This window comes from Drosophila ananassae, chromosome 2L, assembly GCF_017639315.1.
Source record: "Drosophila ananassae strain 14024-0371.13 chromosome 2L, ASM1763931v2, whole genome shotgun sequence".
Taxonomy (NCBI): Eukaryota; Metazoa; Arthropoda; class Insecta; order Diptera; family Drosophilidae; genus Drosophila; species Drosophila ananassae.
Window position 1 is genome coordinate 22,369,101 of NC_057927.1, and position 15,067 is coordinate 22,384,167.

General features: G+C 42.0%; 1 long non-coding RNA gene across 1 annotated transcript; it reads left to right on the forward strand.

Annotated features, from left to right (window-relative positions):
* The first annotated feature begins 9,419 nt into the window (after positions 1-9,419).
* On the forward strand, positions 9,420-10,432 carry LOC116656589. The gene is made up of 2 exons (XR_004311550.1): positions 9,420-9,564; positions 9,653-10,432. It is a non-coding gene; the product is annotated as an uncharacterized LOC116656589 (long non-coding RNA).
* Positions 10,433-15,067: the final 4,635 nt, after the last annotated feature.

The window sequence follows — 15,067 nt, forward strand, 5'->3', positions numbered from 1 at the left end:
TAGATATTTTCTTTCACTGCAACTTTATGTTTATCTTTACCATCTCTGTCCTTTTCGGTCGACCGACTGGACTACTAAATAATAAGCAGTTCAGGAAAGGGGAGTCCTGCTTCTGGAATGAGCAGGGATCCTGGTATGTGACATTTCGGGACCTATGCGTGGGCCAAGTTTTTAGCGCGATATCCGACGGAGCTTCCTCTAAAATTGCGAACAAATTACGCAGAAAACTATTATCGTTAGGAGCATATGTGACGCCGTTAGATAGAAAGCCAAAGGCTCGGCCTGGCCTTGCCTGTCCTGGCCTGGTCTGGCCTGGCCCTGGCTAACACACCTAAAACCCATCACCAGCCATGGGAAACACCCCAATATACATACACGGACCCGTTCGCATGGCAAATGACTATGACAACGACGCTTCAGTACCTAAATGCAGCTCCAGGATTCTCTACGCTGTCCTGTCGCGCTCTTTTTGGCACACCATGCATGCTGGGCTCGCCTATTTAACTCTGTCACATGTGCGAAGGTGGTGCGTGGTGTATGGTGTACGGTGTACAGTGCATGGTATGTGCATATGCAATAACCACCAGCAACGCCGCCAACACCGACCCTTTTGAGCCATCACAAATGGAAGAGCTCGCTTATTGTCTGCTTTTGTGTGAGGCCCAAAGCCAGGACGACCACCTATCCCGCTGGCGAAAATGGCTGGCTGGGTGGAAATTGCTTTGCCATGTTAATGTTGTTAGTTGATTTCAGTTTTGGCTTTCAAAGCCTCCGCTGACCCGGGGAGTGGACAATAGGGTCACATCCGAGGGCTGGCTTTCAGGTGATGCCAGCAAAGAGCATTGCCAAAAATTTTATATACACGCTTCCCAAAGATCCACCAGATCCGCCCAGGGTGCCGCAGTACTTACAGTTCACCAAAAACCAAGACTATCGTATTACGTTTAGAATGTAAACTGAAAAAATATAAATATTATTATTTTAAATCAAACTTTATCAATAATTAATATTAATTATAATAACTTTATCTGTAAATATATTTGAAATCATACGCAATTAATCATTTAAATGTATTTGTAAATCAGAGAATACGTAATTTAGATATTTGTAGGTCCAAAAAATAGTATCTATATTTCAAGAATATTTTTAACAATTAACAATAAATTAAACAATATTATTTCCCCTGTGCAGTGTGTACAAAACACACACACCCGAAAATATGCACTTTCTCTGTGTTTATGCCTTTGAGTTATGAGCGACATTCTGTGTTGGGGCGGGACAGCGGGAGCGCCCGTTTTTAATGGTAATAAAAACTAAATCTGCTTTTGAGCGGTCATGAATTTGGTAGAACTGGAACTAAAACTGAGGCTGCTGGCGGCAGTCGACAGTCGGCAGACGGCAGGCAGAAGGCAGCAGGCAGCAGGCGGCTGATGTCCATCCGGTGGTGCGACAAAATGGCCGCTGTGCGCAACGGAAGTGCACTAAACTAAACTAAGCCAAATTAATTGCCAGCTGTGGTTTAATGTGCCAAACAAAACTTTGATTGTGCCCCCAGACATGAGCCAGCTAGCTGGCGAGCTGGCTCCGGGTCCGGATCATTTGCATATTGAACGCAGTCCAAAAAACATGAAGGATTCGACATTGGGAGCTATTAATTCTTCCCAGAGACTTTATTAAAGTCGAAAATCCCCAACGCACACAAAAGCCTGTTAAAAACTGCAATAAAACCGACCAAAACTTAACCTAACCAGCAAAAACATCTAACCTACGAAAAATAGACAAAACTTAAAAGCTGAAAAACTATAGGAAGGAGGACTAGAGGATGCACTGTGCGGGAAAATTAATGGTTCTGACATGGAATTTTAATAAAAATGCTTGCGTCTAGATAGCAAGAGGTGAAAAACTGGCCAGATGCAGACTTCTAATGCTGCAGCTACTAAACTGCCACGGATGCTGCTGCCACAACTGCTCTTGCTTCTGCTCCGTCTTCTGCTGCTGCTACTATAGTGGTGCTGCCTCTACTTCTGCTGGTGCTGTCATAATGCTGCAATTGTTCATTATCCACTAATGAACAAAAAGTGTGTGAAAATCGCACGGACAAAAACCTAAATGAAGAAAATGCCGCACAGCTCGCTGAGAGATGAAAAAGGAGCGACGACGAATGACACGCGGGGCAGGATGGGGAGGTTAGGCAGGATGGGCCTGGAACACGTTGCTCTGTCAGCAGGCTAAGAGTCAGTGTACAGAGAGAAAATAGGTAGAAGTTTAAGAGCAGAAGAATTTAAAACAGAGGCTTAGGTTTCCTGTAATGGATTACTCTTATTGTATCCTGTTCTGTAGGCAATAAGTAATAGACAAGGAAGGATAGATAGATCCTTCAAGGACTAAAGTTTTATTTTTATTTAGAAGAATTTTTTTCCCTGTGCAGGATCTAGGCAGCGATGGCTTTAATTTGCGCTGCTCCTCGCACGTTTTCTTATTTGCCAACTGTAGTATTGGGGCCAGGAGGTAAGGGACTGGGCTCTCCGAGGGACGGCAGACGTTGCTTTGAGTGCATTACGTGGAATTTTTGAAGCACTTAAGCTGCGCCATAAAATGCTGCTGCTGCTGCTGCTGCTTCGGCTGCTGCTGCTTTTGCTCTGTGCTCCTCGCTTTCACATGTGACAGTTGCAGTTGCCGCCGCCTGATTCTGGGTCTCCTTATCCTTTTGGTCTGCTCTGTCCTTGGTCCTTGATGCTTGGTGGGTCGCTGGCTCTTTTGTCTGCGGCGTTTTTGTTCGTGCGGCATTTTCTAATGACAATTGTTTTGCAATATAAATTGCACAAGTGCGCAATATTTGCCTTTGTTTATGCGAAAACTTCAGCATTGCCTAGACACATGCGCCTGACACCTGCCCACAGAAACAAAAAATTATCCAAGCACTCAGCCACCCGAGCACCCGACCACCCGGAGATATAGCCCGCATCCCGCCCGCCGCCGCACTCATACTCGCCAAAGAAAGGCAAACCATTTGTCTCGCCTTGCACGTCGCTGGGATCCCGACCCCCTTTATCTCCGATTCTCCAGCCATTATCTCAGGCGGTCTCCTTCCCAAGTCCCTCGTTTTGTTGCTGTTGTTGCCTCAGAGGCGGCTGTTTCTTGTTTCATTACGCCAGAAAAGCAGAAACCCCCCCAAAAAGCCAAGGAAGCAGCAGTTGCATTCAATGGCTTTTGTTGGGTTCGTGATATTTGCTAAATTAAATGACGTGAGTTATGAGCCACGATCTGTTGACCGGGCCATACTAAAATGCACATGGAATTCGGTACGAAAATAATTCCATTTAATTGCAATGAGATCCATTTGATTTTACGCTATTAATTATTAATAAGTATTCATTAAATTTGTATATTTATTATCCTGGCAGAGAAATCTCGTAATTATAAGATAGGATAGATAGATCGACTATCGCTCCTCGAAAGCAAAAGTAGTATCAATGCTAAGTTATAAAAATTATTATCTGTTTAACTATTCAACTACTTATTATACCCTTGCAGAGGGTATTATAATTTTGGTCAAAAGTGTGCAACGCAGTGAAGGAGACATCTCCGACCCTATAAAGTATATATATTCTTGATCAGGATCACCTCCTGAGTCGATATAAGCATGTCCGTCTGTCCGTCTGTCCGTCTGTCCGTCTGTCTGTCTGTCCGTCTGTCTGTCTGTCCGTCTGTCTGTCTGTTTCTACGCAAACTAGTCTCTCAGTTTTAAAGCTATCGAGTTGAAACTTTGCACACACCCTTCTTTCCTTTGCAGGTAGTACATAAGTCGGAACGGCCGGGATCGGTCGACTATATCCTATAGCTGCCATATAACTGATTGATCGGAAATGGCATAACTTCGTTGTTTTTCAAGTTAGAAGGTTGGGACTTTCTATGGATTCTTAATTGATCCAACTTATACGATCTGCCAAATTTCATAAAGATCGGTCGACTATATCCTATAGCTGCCATATAACTGATTGATCGGAAATGGCATAACTTCGTTGTTTTTCAAGTTAGAAGGATGGGATTTTCAATGTATGCTTCTTTGGTCAAATTAATTCGATATGCCAAATTTCATAAGGATCGGCCGACTATATACGATCCGCTGTATATCTAATAATATAGATGCGTGGCGCCACCTATCGGACTGCGACTGAACTGCAAGGGTATATAAACTTCGGCTCCGCCCGAAGTTAGCTTTCCTTTCTTGTTTTTTCTAGATTTTGTGTAAAACTCCCTTCGAAATTATTAACCAGAAAAACCCCATGAAATGGCACCACCATGGAACACCTCGAATGCCTGACAACTGACATTGGGCTTTGTGAGTGTCTCGTCGAGTTGCAACATGCAATGGGTGATGAATTTATCCCTATTTGCATATTATTTCACAAGTTAACGGTGGGTGCACTCGCCACAAATACACATAAGAAAACACACACCACAAGGACACACACTGCCTGCGATACGGCCTGAGTGTGTAGTGCGTACATGTTCCTTTGGTGTTGGCAGCTGGCAGGCTGTCCGACTCGTGGAATGTTTTTAAAAAGTTCTCGGCGCTCTGCAAATATGTAACATTCTGCTAATGTAAATTTATTGTTAAACAAAAAGTAGGTGGCGAATCGGGGGCCGAGAAATACGTTTTCTGGTCAGGTCGGTGCGGTAACCGCAGCGGCAACACGGCCGTGGCCCCGGCAACTCCACCATAACGACCATCACACAGCCGTAGCTGGAACTCAACCCCAACTACACTGAGCAAAATGATTTTCCTAAACATTTATTGACTAGAAAAAAATTTTAGTTGATTTCTAAAGTATCACTAAAGATTTTTGGGTTTACAGTATTAAATGTCAGCTCATTGGATACATTTTTTCAAGTGCACCACAACAGTCACCTAGCTGGTGCAGCGGCGTACAATAAATCTAATTTGCGTCGCATTTAATGACTTTGTCCAAGCCACGGCTTCAGCCAACGTCCGCGTGAAAATAGTGGGCGCCTCGAATGCTGGCCTGGCTCCTAACGAGCCACTCGGCGGATACCCGGCCAGGTGGGCAGGGGTATTAGCTGGGGCCAGAGCTGGAACAGGAGCAGTAGCGATGACATTTAAGCCGTTGTTGCCCGGGCAATTTGAGCCACCCATATTTTTAGGTAGCGGCGCAAAGTGCCTCATAAAGTAATTAAAAGCGTTAATTAGAATTATGTGACAAAGTTAATGCGCAAATTGTAAATTAAACAATGCGCGAAAAAGTGGTTAGCTTTGAGAATTGGGCCTTTTGCCCATTAAGCCATCAGGTTATGATGAGTTTGTCTATTTGCCACTAACAACCCCTACAATCTGTTGGAGCCCAGTTAGGGCGATCACAGCTCATTCCCTCATCGTTTAGCAATCAAAGAAAATATTGCTGACTAAGCGGAAAAAATCATTTTCAATAAACTGTCGCTCATCTGACAAATGAACGCCAAGAGCCCGACAAGTGTGTCCTCCGTGCAGTATTTCTAGAAAAAGAAAAAAAAAATTATAAAGGGAAAAATGGAAAAAAGGAAAGAATTTACATATGAAAAACATCGAAAGTAAAGCATAGTCTGGACTCTTCTGTTTCGAAACCCATGATTCTGTAAAACATTTGTTGCGTCGTGATTTGGCTGATTTATGCCCTTTGATAAGTACTTCTCAGGCACACAGCCTGATAATCGGCGAGGAGCAGCTCCATTGGCCCAATAAAATGGATGAAACGGCCGTTTTACCCCCGAATACCCAGGATAAATTTATGGCAACACACGCTCTCACAATGGCTGAGGGGAGTCCGAGACAAATTTGCATATTTGATGCTGTTGTTGCTCGCCGTACTTTAATATTTTGCCAATGCGCTGGCATTTTGATTTACAACCCAACGAGCAAATATCCTCAGAAATTTATAAATATTTCCACCGAAGTACAACGTCCCCCTGCCCTTAAAAGCCAACTAAGCGATCCTAATTTGCTTTGTATTCCTTTTCGGACTGAGAAGGCATTTCCGTCCGCCCAAACTCCAGACATTCATTCATTTCATTTCATTTGATTTCGTTTCGTTTCGTTTTGGCTCGATTTTGTATACGCATTTCAAGCGAAATGATTTATTAAAATTCCAGAACGCAACGCAAAGGAGATTCTTGGCAGGCAAAGAAGAGTGGCCTCAATGACATTAATAATGGAAATGCCTTTCAGCTGTCTTTGGACTCGCATAAGTATGCAACAGTTTGGCATTCGGCATTTGGCTTTAAAATATTTACGGTTCGCTCTGGCATGCATGCTAAACTTTGCCAGCAATTGACCTCGGTCAAACATAAACAAAAAGCGGCAAGCCAAAAAGCGCCAGCCCGAAAAGAAAACTCATTCGCTTTGCCAAATTATTCAAGTCAAACAAGACCGACAACTCACAGGTTGTTGCATAAAATATGCAACAGCCTTTGCCAGCCAGAAAATTCTCGGTGCTCTGTGTTCGGTGTTCGATTCTTCGAGTCATTCTCCAAGCCAAGCTAAAAGCATTTAAGTTCACATAAAATTATGTTGTTGCGGTTAGTGGAGAGGGGAGTGGCTAGTATCCACTTGATTTACGTCTCCCATGAAACCAGGCTGAATCTTTAATGAGAAACCAACAACGAACTGGCCACACCCAGCAGAGTTGTCACTGTTGTGGCTGCACTTTTGTTGTTTTCCATTTAGTGGCTGCCGCACGAATCCCAAAAAGTACTCGGACAGGTATCCCACACTTTGGGGGCAAGGTCTTTATTTGGTTTTGCGGCACTTTCCTTTAATTTCTTGGGCAAAAGTTTGTTTGATTGTATTAATTGTTTTGTTATTCTTGGCAGCCAGTTAACCGAAAATTGTAAATTAATTGCTTGGAAACCAAAGCCCCACACACAAAAGTAAGACTAAAACAATGAGCAAAGCGAGTGTGTGGGGTAATTATTATCTTTAATTTGCATAAACCTGATTACGACCTTCGCAAATTTCGCATTTTTGCAGGACCTCTCCCAAGGCAGGCCATTGGCCAATGGGCCAGATGGATAATTGCCATTATCTGATTACGGTTTATTGCGCTGCTATCGAGCGAATTGAATTTATGGTTGTAATTTACATATATTTTATTTAATTTTCAGTTTTCTCTATGTGTTTTTGCCGGCCAATCGATTAAAACGAATTTTGTTAAGGCCCGAAAAAAAGGGGAAAACAAAAGGATATGTCAGCTCGTCGCACATAGAAGAGGATATCAGTAAGTGGGAGGGCAACAAATTGCTTGGATAATTACATCAATAAATTTGATCAAATACAATGCAATCCAAAGCTCGGCTCCGGTTCATTTTCAATTCGCATTCAGATATTTATTTCACTTTATATAATTTGCATAAAGTAAATGCACTTAAACAAACTCGATTTGCAGTGGGTTATTTGCTTTTTAAATTGTCAAATTGTAAGATATTTTGTTGAATGAACGACAAAGAATAGCACACAGTTGGAATAAGTAATCTGGGAATCTATTTTCTCTTTCCTGGTTAAGTGATTAACAATAATTATCATTCAATAGGGATACGTGCAAACAAAAACCTCTTTCTATGAAATAAAACAATGATTGGTTTTGGAAATCCATTCGTCGATGCATTTTTCAATTCACCAAGAACCACTGAATGAAATATAACCTGCTGGAAGGATCAAAAATTGAATCGCATTTTTGGCTTACAAGTGCACTCGTAAAATATAGAAATATAATGCTGAATGACGCCAGCTGACGCTGTGGAAGTTTTCTTTTTCCTTTTTTTTTTTGGACTTTATTACACTAGCTGGCAAAGCAAGAACAAAAACAAAAGGAAAACAAGGACAATGCCACTAATAACACCAATGCAGCAGCACAGACAAAAACAATAAATAAATAAAAAGATGGCATGGCTTTGTCATTGCGACTGCCATTGCTATTTCTCCTGCTCCTATTTTTCAGATGCTGATGCTCGCAAAACCGCACCCATACAGAGGCCGTAGCACACGTTGAAGATATAAAACACACACACACACACACACACACCAACAAACAGCATCTCACACAAACAAACAAACACCGTGGAGTACATTTTTCGCTTTTATTTGTTTTCACAATATTTGCACATGCTTGTATGCATGTGTGTGTTGGTGTCTGTCTGTGGGAAAGGACAGTAGCGCGAGTGTTATATTTTCATTTTTCCGTTGCTTTGAATTCGTTGTCCTGGCGAAAATTCGCAGAAATTTGTCTTCACACGCCTGTCAAACCGCTGCACCGCTGTCATCTATTTGCTAGGCTTAACCGTGCTCCGAGTGGCCCGGTTGGTCAGGGATCCCCAGTACCCCTGGCACCACCCGAGTTCACTTAGTTGGCATGCGCGACCACAGACCCAAAAGCCCCTGCCCTGTACGTGAACACAACAAATTTCTGCAGTTCTGAATTTTTACAAAGTTTGCACTTTTTTAAGGGTCCAAAAAAAAAACAAAGGGCTTGGGAGGCTTGAAGGGAGGAGAGACGGGCAGCTTAGGGACACTCGCTGTATTTGTCCTGCCCGCTGGACATTTGGACTTGGGTCCGAGGACGCCTTTGTTTGCCGTTACCGCTGCACGATTAAAATGTGCTCGACAAAGGAATTATTTAATACACGTTTCACCTTTTTGCCCAAGATTTTTATTTGCACTATGCCGCATCTGGTATCCGCATATCTCGGTGCTCGGCTCGCATGTGCCACATGATGTTTGGCTGTGAGGGAGTTTGCCTCAAGCAAATAGTGTGTTGGTTACACATTTGTGTGCCGTTTTTGGCCCTGCACAAATATTTGAGTCGCGCTACATTACAGCATTTTGCAGCAGCTGAAAATATAACATATACGCAGCATTAGCATGCATACCTGTCTATCTACCTCACGGATAGTATTTGCCTAGCGATGTGCGATGTATGTGTATCCTTTCGGCGCTTCGCTTAATGCTCGACGGCGTGCATGACTTTGATATAGGCAAACTTTTAGGCCCATTACAATAAATGCAAATGGTAACCAAACAGGCAACACACTTCCACTGCAAGGGACCTGCCCAGCAAACCATAAAAACACACACGCTCCCCCATAGCTTAGGTGCTGCTGATGGCATAAAATTTATTTATTCAGCTTGCCGAGAATCCCACAGATAATAATTTCATTTACGCATTCCGTCGAACCAAAGCGTCGGAGATGCCATAAAAATCAACAGAGTTGGCAAGAGCGATAAGTCAGCCATCATTTCATTGCCAAGATAAGCCGACAGGTGTACGAATCTCAGGTGGCAGGAGCAGGAGCGTAACCCCGAAATAGAAGCCATTAAATTAGGCGAGCCCAGCCAAAATAAAATCAAAACAAACTCAGTAAGCCTCCATTTCAACTTTAGCCAGATACAAAATATTGCCATGAATGTCTACATATATTTTCTTACTGGCACGGCAAGAAAATAAGCATAATAATGAAGATATCAAGCTGTACTTATTAATACAAAGTAAACAGCCATAAAATAAACCACGATAGGTAACTGAATAAGTTAGAAACTGATTTTTAATCATTTACCTTTGATGGTCGAATTGCATAAACGCTTTTATTTTTATTTACTTTCTAGAGCTGCCGCATTCAGAAATTTTCAGATTTTCCACTTACAATTATGCATAATACGGCGCTTATCGCAGAACCAATTGCCCGTACAATAATACATATACACACAGAACCATAATCATCTATTAGCAAGGCAAATCAGGGACTATGCCATATAACCAATCTGGGTGGCCAACTCGTTTCGATCCACTTTTGCTCCATGCTCGGTGCTCCGGCAGGTCATAAGTGCAGCATCATTTCCGTTACATATAAATACACTTTTCTGGTTCAATTGCGGCTGTTGGCCATGACTTGGCCGAGCCCGGACGGGCCTGGCCGGCATCGAAATCGACATCGATATCGGCATCTTCCGCACGGCAGTCAACAGTCAACGAGCGCAATTTAAACTTGTTACGTGCTTCAAGCATCGTCATGTTCAGCGTAATGAAATGTGGAGCACAGAGATACGGATACATAGATACAGATACCATACACCGGCACTTCAGTATCTGTAGCAGCAGCTAGTCAGACACGGCAGCATTTTTCTGCCTGATTTGAAGATGCCGTCTCTGCCCATCGAAGCGTGTCCTTTTATTACTATCCCATATACGAGAAGGCAGTCGAGTCATGCTGAGTCCTGTTGTCCTTGTGTGTTTATCACATGAAATTATGAATCTCCTCTCCTGCACTCCAACTTTGAAGCCTTTTCGTTGCCAAGAAATTGTTTTGTCTTTCACCGCCATTGGGGATGATTAGCCATAGAGTTACGACCTTTGCAGAACATTAAATCATACATCCTTATCCAGGATTTTTATTATTCTCTTTAATACAATGGGATACACTGAGATGTAAACTCCAATTTGTTCAGTAGCATCTCCCTTCCGCGGATCCACATGTTGTATTACCAATGCAATGCCAATAAATAACCAATTGTAAACAAATTGTGTGGCAACCAAAAAATAAACAGCATATAATGGAATTTTTAAATTCCATTCCAACAGAGTGAAAACCGAAAACCAATAGAATCTTATGAGCGCTCGCATTCATTCATCAGACCAATCAATCTGCCGCCGGTGCTGCGGAGCTAACCAATTTGAAATAAACTATGCGCAGATACCAGGGCTGCCAGGAAAAAGCCAAGAAGCCATCAACTCGACACCAAACCAATAAATTCCACACCTTTCGCTAGGCACTGCGCCCTGATTGCGAGCGTTTGATGATAAATTAAACCGTGTGTCTACCGCTCGAATTTATTATGCGCCAAAACGCCAAATGGCTGTCAGAGCTGTTCGGAGGATCTGTTTTCCCGGACGGTGCGCCCGTGCCATGGGCCAGGGGTACTCTGAAGCCGCGAAACCTTTTAAACTTTAAATCCGCATCAATGCATCATCGGTGAAAGCCGTGCACCAGAGCCGTGTGCCAAAGTAACAAACTTTGCTTTGCTCCGGCAGCCTTTTTTCATACTTTTTCCACTGCCATAAATTGCGAAAGTGGCTTTTGCCAGCAACCAGGATCTCTGGCCTTTCTTCGCTGCAATCCTGGCGGCTTGTTTATGCGCTTCACACGCCTGTCTTTGGCTCGAACCAGCCACCTATAGCCACCTCCTGCCACCTGGCATATTGGTTATTAATGTTTATGGCCCCGCGCTGTCGTCGTTTGATCTGTGCCAGTTACTTGGCCAATGCAATTCATAATTTAATTTACTGGCCATTACAATAATTCATACTAAGGGACAAGTGAAGATATCCACAGAATTTATTGTTTGAGAGTTAATTATATTACTAAAGAAGTATATTGCCCAAGATTAGTATTTTAATTATAATTATTTATTATGGGTAACTCAGTGAAGTTTTTGTTTTGATTGAAAATGGAAAATAGATTAGAATGAAACTTTAATTTTTTCTCTAAGTGCAGTCTTTGTTTCCTCTTTGTTTTCCAAAGGCATAGTTCCCATTCTGGGAGATTTGATTTTGCTCTATTTGCATGTCACTGGTGTCTGGTCGTGCTTTATTGCTGTTATATTGGCTCATATTTTGTATTTTGCGAAAGGGCCTCTTCTACCGAACTAGCCAACGGGTGATCCAGCTCGGAAAGAACAGGTTGTAAATTGCGACAAGTTGCCAACGGGGCTTTAAATATCAATATACCAGTTACTGGTACAGGGGCTTATGGCATTGAATGACCGATACTACACCCCCGGCCTATGGCACTATGTGCGGGTGTGTAGAGCCGAAAATTTATGGCGTAATTGAAACCGGAAACTGCAACGTTTTGTGGTGAATTTTAATAAAGTTTCGCCTTTGTCCAGAGTTATTTATTGACAAATTGCAGATAATTTGATTTTGTGCCAATATTTAAAAACAATGCGACACACACGAGAGCAAAAAGGTCATAAAACGAGGTTATACAACAGGCTTAGGCCCCAGTTGGCCCTTTGGCAATTTACTCTTCTCACATATCGTTTGTTTAGCTCTTATTTCACATTTTAATTTTTATTTGAGAGTCAAAGGTTAAGCTATAATTGGATGAAATATCATCCAAGTGCGGGGGGTCCAAAAGTGTAGGTAATAGAGAAATCATATTCGACATTCCCTATAGATGGGATGTGGGATAAAATCATAAATTGAGTTACCCACACTCCCCGGCACAGTTTTCACACCTTCCACAATCATCTGCGGTTGGCGATAAAATGGAAATTTAATCAACGTTGATTAAAATCTATCGATTTGTAATCAAATTTATCAACAGTTTTTGTGTGAAAGGAGTTTTCAACACCCCAACGATCAGGATACTTGATTACACTTTTTGAATAGGTATTTTTTTAACTATTCTCATTAATCCTTACTGCTCACACTAATCTTTATTACTAAAGTAACGGAAAGCCTGATTTTCCATCAGGCGACATTAAATAAACGACAACTAATCAAAGCCAAAGGCATCTGCCCGATAAGGCATGGGCTTAGTAACCGACCATTCCCAGAGGAATGCAAGACTGTCAGCGTTCTGTGATGAGTATGATGGTGTTTTTATAACCCAAAATTGTCAACTACACGACTCAGGGACACACGCTTACAGGTTCACGCACAAGTTCAATTCCAAGGAAAGCCAATAAAAAGAAGGACCCCGGCCAGATGTGCCAGCTTAGGCTCACAAGGATGTGTAGTGTGTCCTGTCTGGGGGTAAGATTAGCCAGCCCCGGCTATCCACTAGTCAGGGGACATAAAAGCCCATTAAATGGTAGCAAGAAGCTGAAGGAGATATGGAGCAGCAACAGGAATAGCTGGGGTTTTACACGGAAAAATATATTTCCTGTTTAATAAAACTATGCAATAAAATATATTTAAATATAACCGAAAATAACTCTCTAAAAGCTTTCATTTATTTAAATATTATGTGACTTATAGGATCTATTTTTGGAAGCTACTTTTTTCTGTACTTTTTCCATCCCAAAAGAGTAAGCTGGACCGGGAGTGCTTTAAGGCAACAGCATTCGGTCACCTCTCGGTCTCAGGGCAATGAGTTATGACTTTAATTTCAATTCCAGTCTGGGCCCAGACATGTGTGCTGCCCGTTTCCTCCTACATCTCGGCTTGGCTTTTTTCTCTGGTGGACCACCTGACAGTCAGCTTGAGCAGTGGCCATAATTCTAAAGTCAGTGACGGATCATAAATTCGAAACTTTTCTGCCAAACAGCAACAGCATAAGAGAAACATCGGATGAATCCATGGGAACCATTGACGGGCAATGACGAAAGCAGCAACACAAAAGCCGGATTGGCACCATATTGAAAATATTGAGTTCAGCACTATGTAATTTTGAGATATTTGAAGAAACAAGCCGAAATAAATATGCACTGTGTTAATTCGAGTCGAGTTTAATAATATCTTGTGCATTTCTAAGATACACTTTTGCCATTTTGACCTTGTACTTGTAGTGTGTGCCACAACTATTTTTTTGAGTTTATATCCAACCTTCTAGTCTGAAGACCCTTTGATCTGAAAGTATATTTTCCATCTGAAGAAAAACTACGACACGAAAAGCAACTGCAAATTACACTTGAATGGAAAACAGTCGGAAAAGCGAAGGGACAACGATAAGAGCAAAAGGTAAACGACAAGAATACGATTGGAAAACGATTTTCATTTCTGCAGCTAATATAAGCGACAAATCTAAGTGAAGAAGGGGTGGCATAGTGGGCGTGGCCACTACACACACTCACAGCACACACTCGCTGAAGCCCATATAGTCAACACATGCATACGGACAATTTCGAAATCAATATTTATGACTGCCCCAGCAGATTTATTGCAACTGGAGGGAAAAAGTGGAGTGGGATTTTTGTCTTTGATTTGCACGTTAGCTCGTTCTAGCTGAATTCTCCTCTGCATTTTTTTTTTCAACTTTTTCTGCTTTTTGCCGAGCTCACAAAATAATAATATCCCGTGTTTGACTTTCGTATGCAAGCACATATCTATTTATTGTCTCTGTGTATTTGTGCATTGCTTCGTTTATGACACTGCAGCATTTGATGATTTATGCATTTTAAAGAAAATGTCAGCAAATGGACACACAGAAAGAAACTGGATTTTAACCATTTGCACATTTTTCGAATTTCTTCCGGGGCAAAAGGATCAAAGCCATTCCTCTTTCAAATAGCTGCTCCTTCGAAAACTGCAGTTGCATTCAATTAACACACACACATGGAAACTCCGCCTTTGGCGACCACACCCCTACACAACAAACAAATAAGAGTCCTGTACAAGCCCATAAATAGTTGAGACATTCAAGCAGAGTTCCTAAATGGATTAAATTAAAAAGGATTCTGAATTAATCAGTTTCATTAATAAAAATTGGATTTATTTAATGATTTTTTTTGGTGCGTTACTAGCTCGTTGCGGTGTAATTTATTTGGTTGCTCTGGACTCTTTTGATTGCAGCCAACCACAAGTTCAATTGAATTATGAATTTGAAATTTCAATTTTACTTCTTTGGCAGCAACGGCTGCAATGGCTGCAACAATAACAAATGCATAAACAAACAGTAATTGCTACCTTACCGATGCCGATTGCTGGACTGAAGTGAGTGAAAGGCCTCAAAGCGCTTTTGTTTGTCCGTTCGTTTTGCTTTTACCTTGGTTTGATTTGGATGGGTTGGGCTTGGGGTTTGGTTTGGGTTTTGGTTTTGCTTCAACAGACCTCGATATGTAAAACTACATGCATCTTCTCTCTGCCTGCTCTGCCTTGTTGCAAGAGCCTAATGTCCATCAAGGTTTTAAGCTGTTTGTCAGCCACAAACACACAGACGGCCAGACAAACACACGGACACAGGGATTTGGCTCATAAAAAGGCCTAAACATTGCATCAATTCATCAAAAGGGACGAGGAAAGGACGAGGAGAACTCGGCTCCGACATCTGTCATCGGCAGAAGGCATGCGGCATGAGG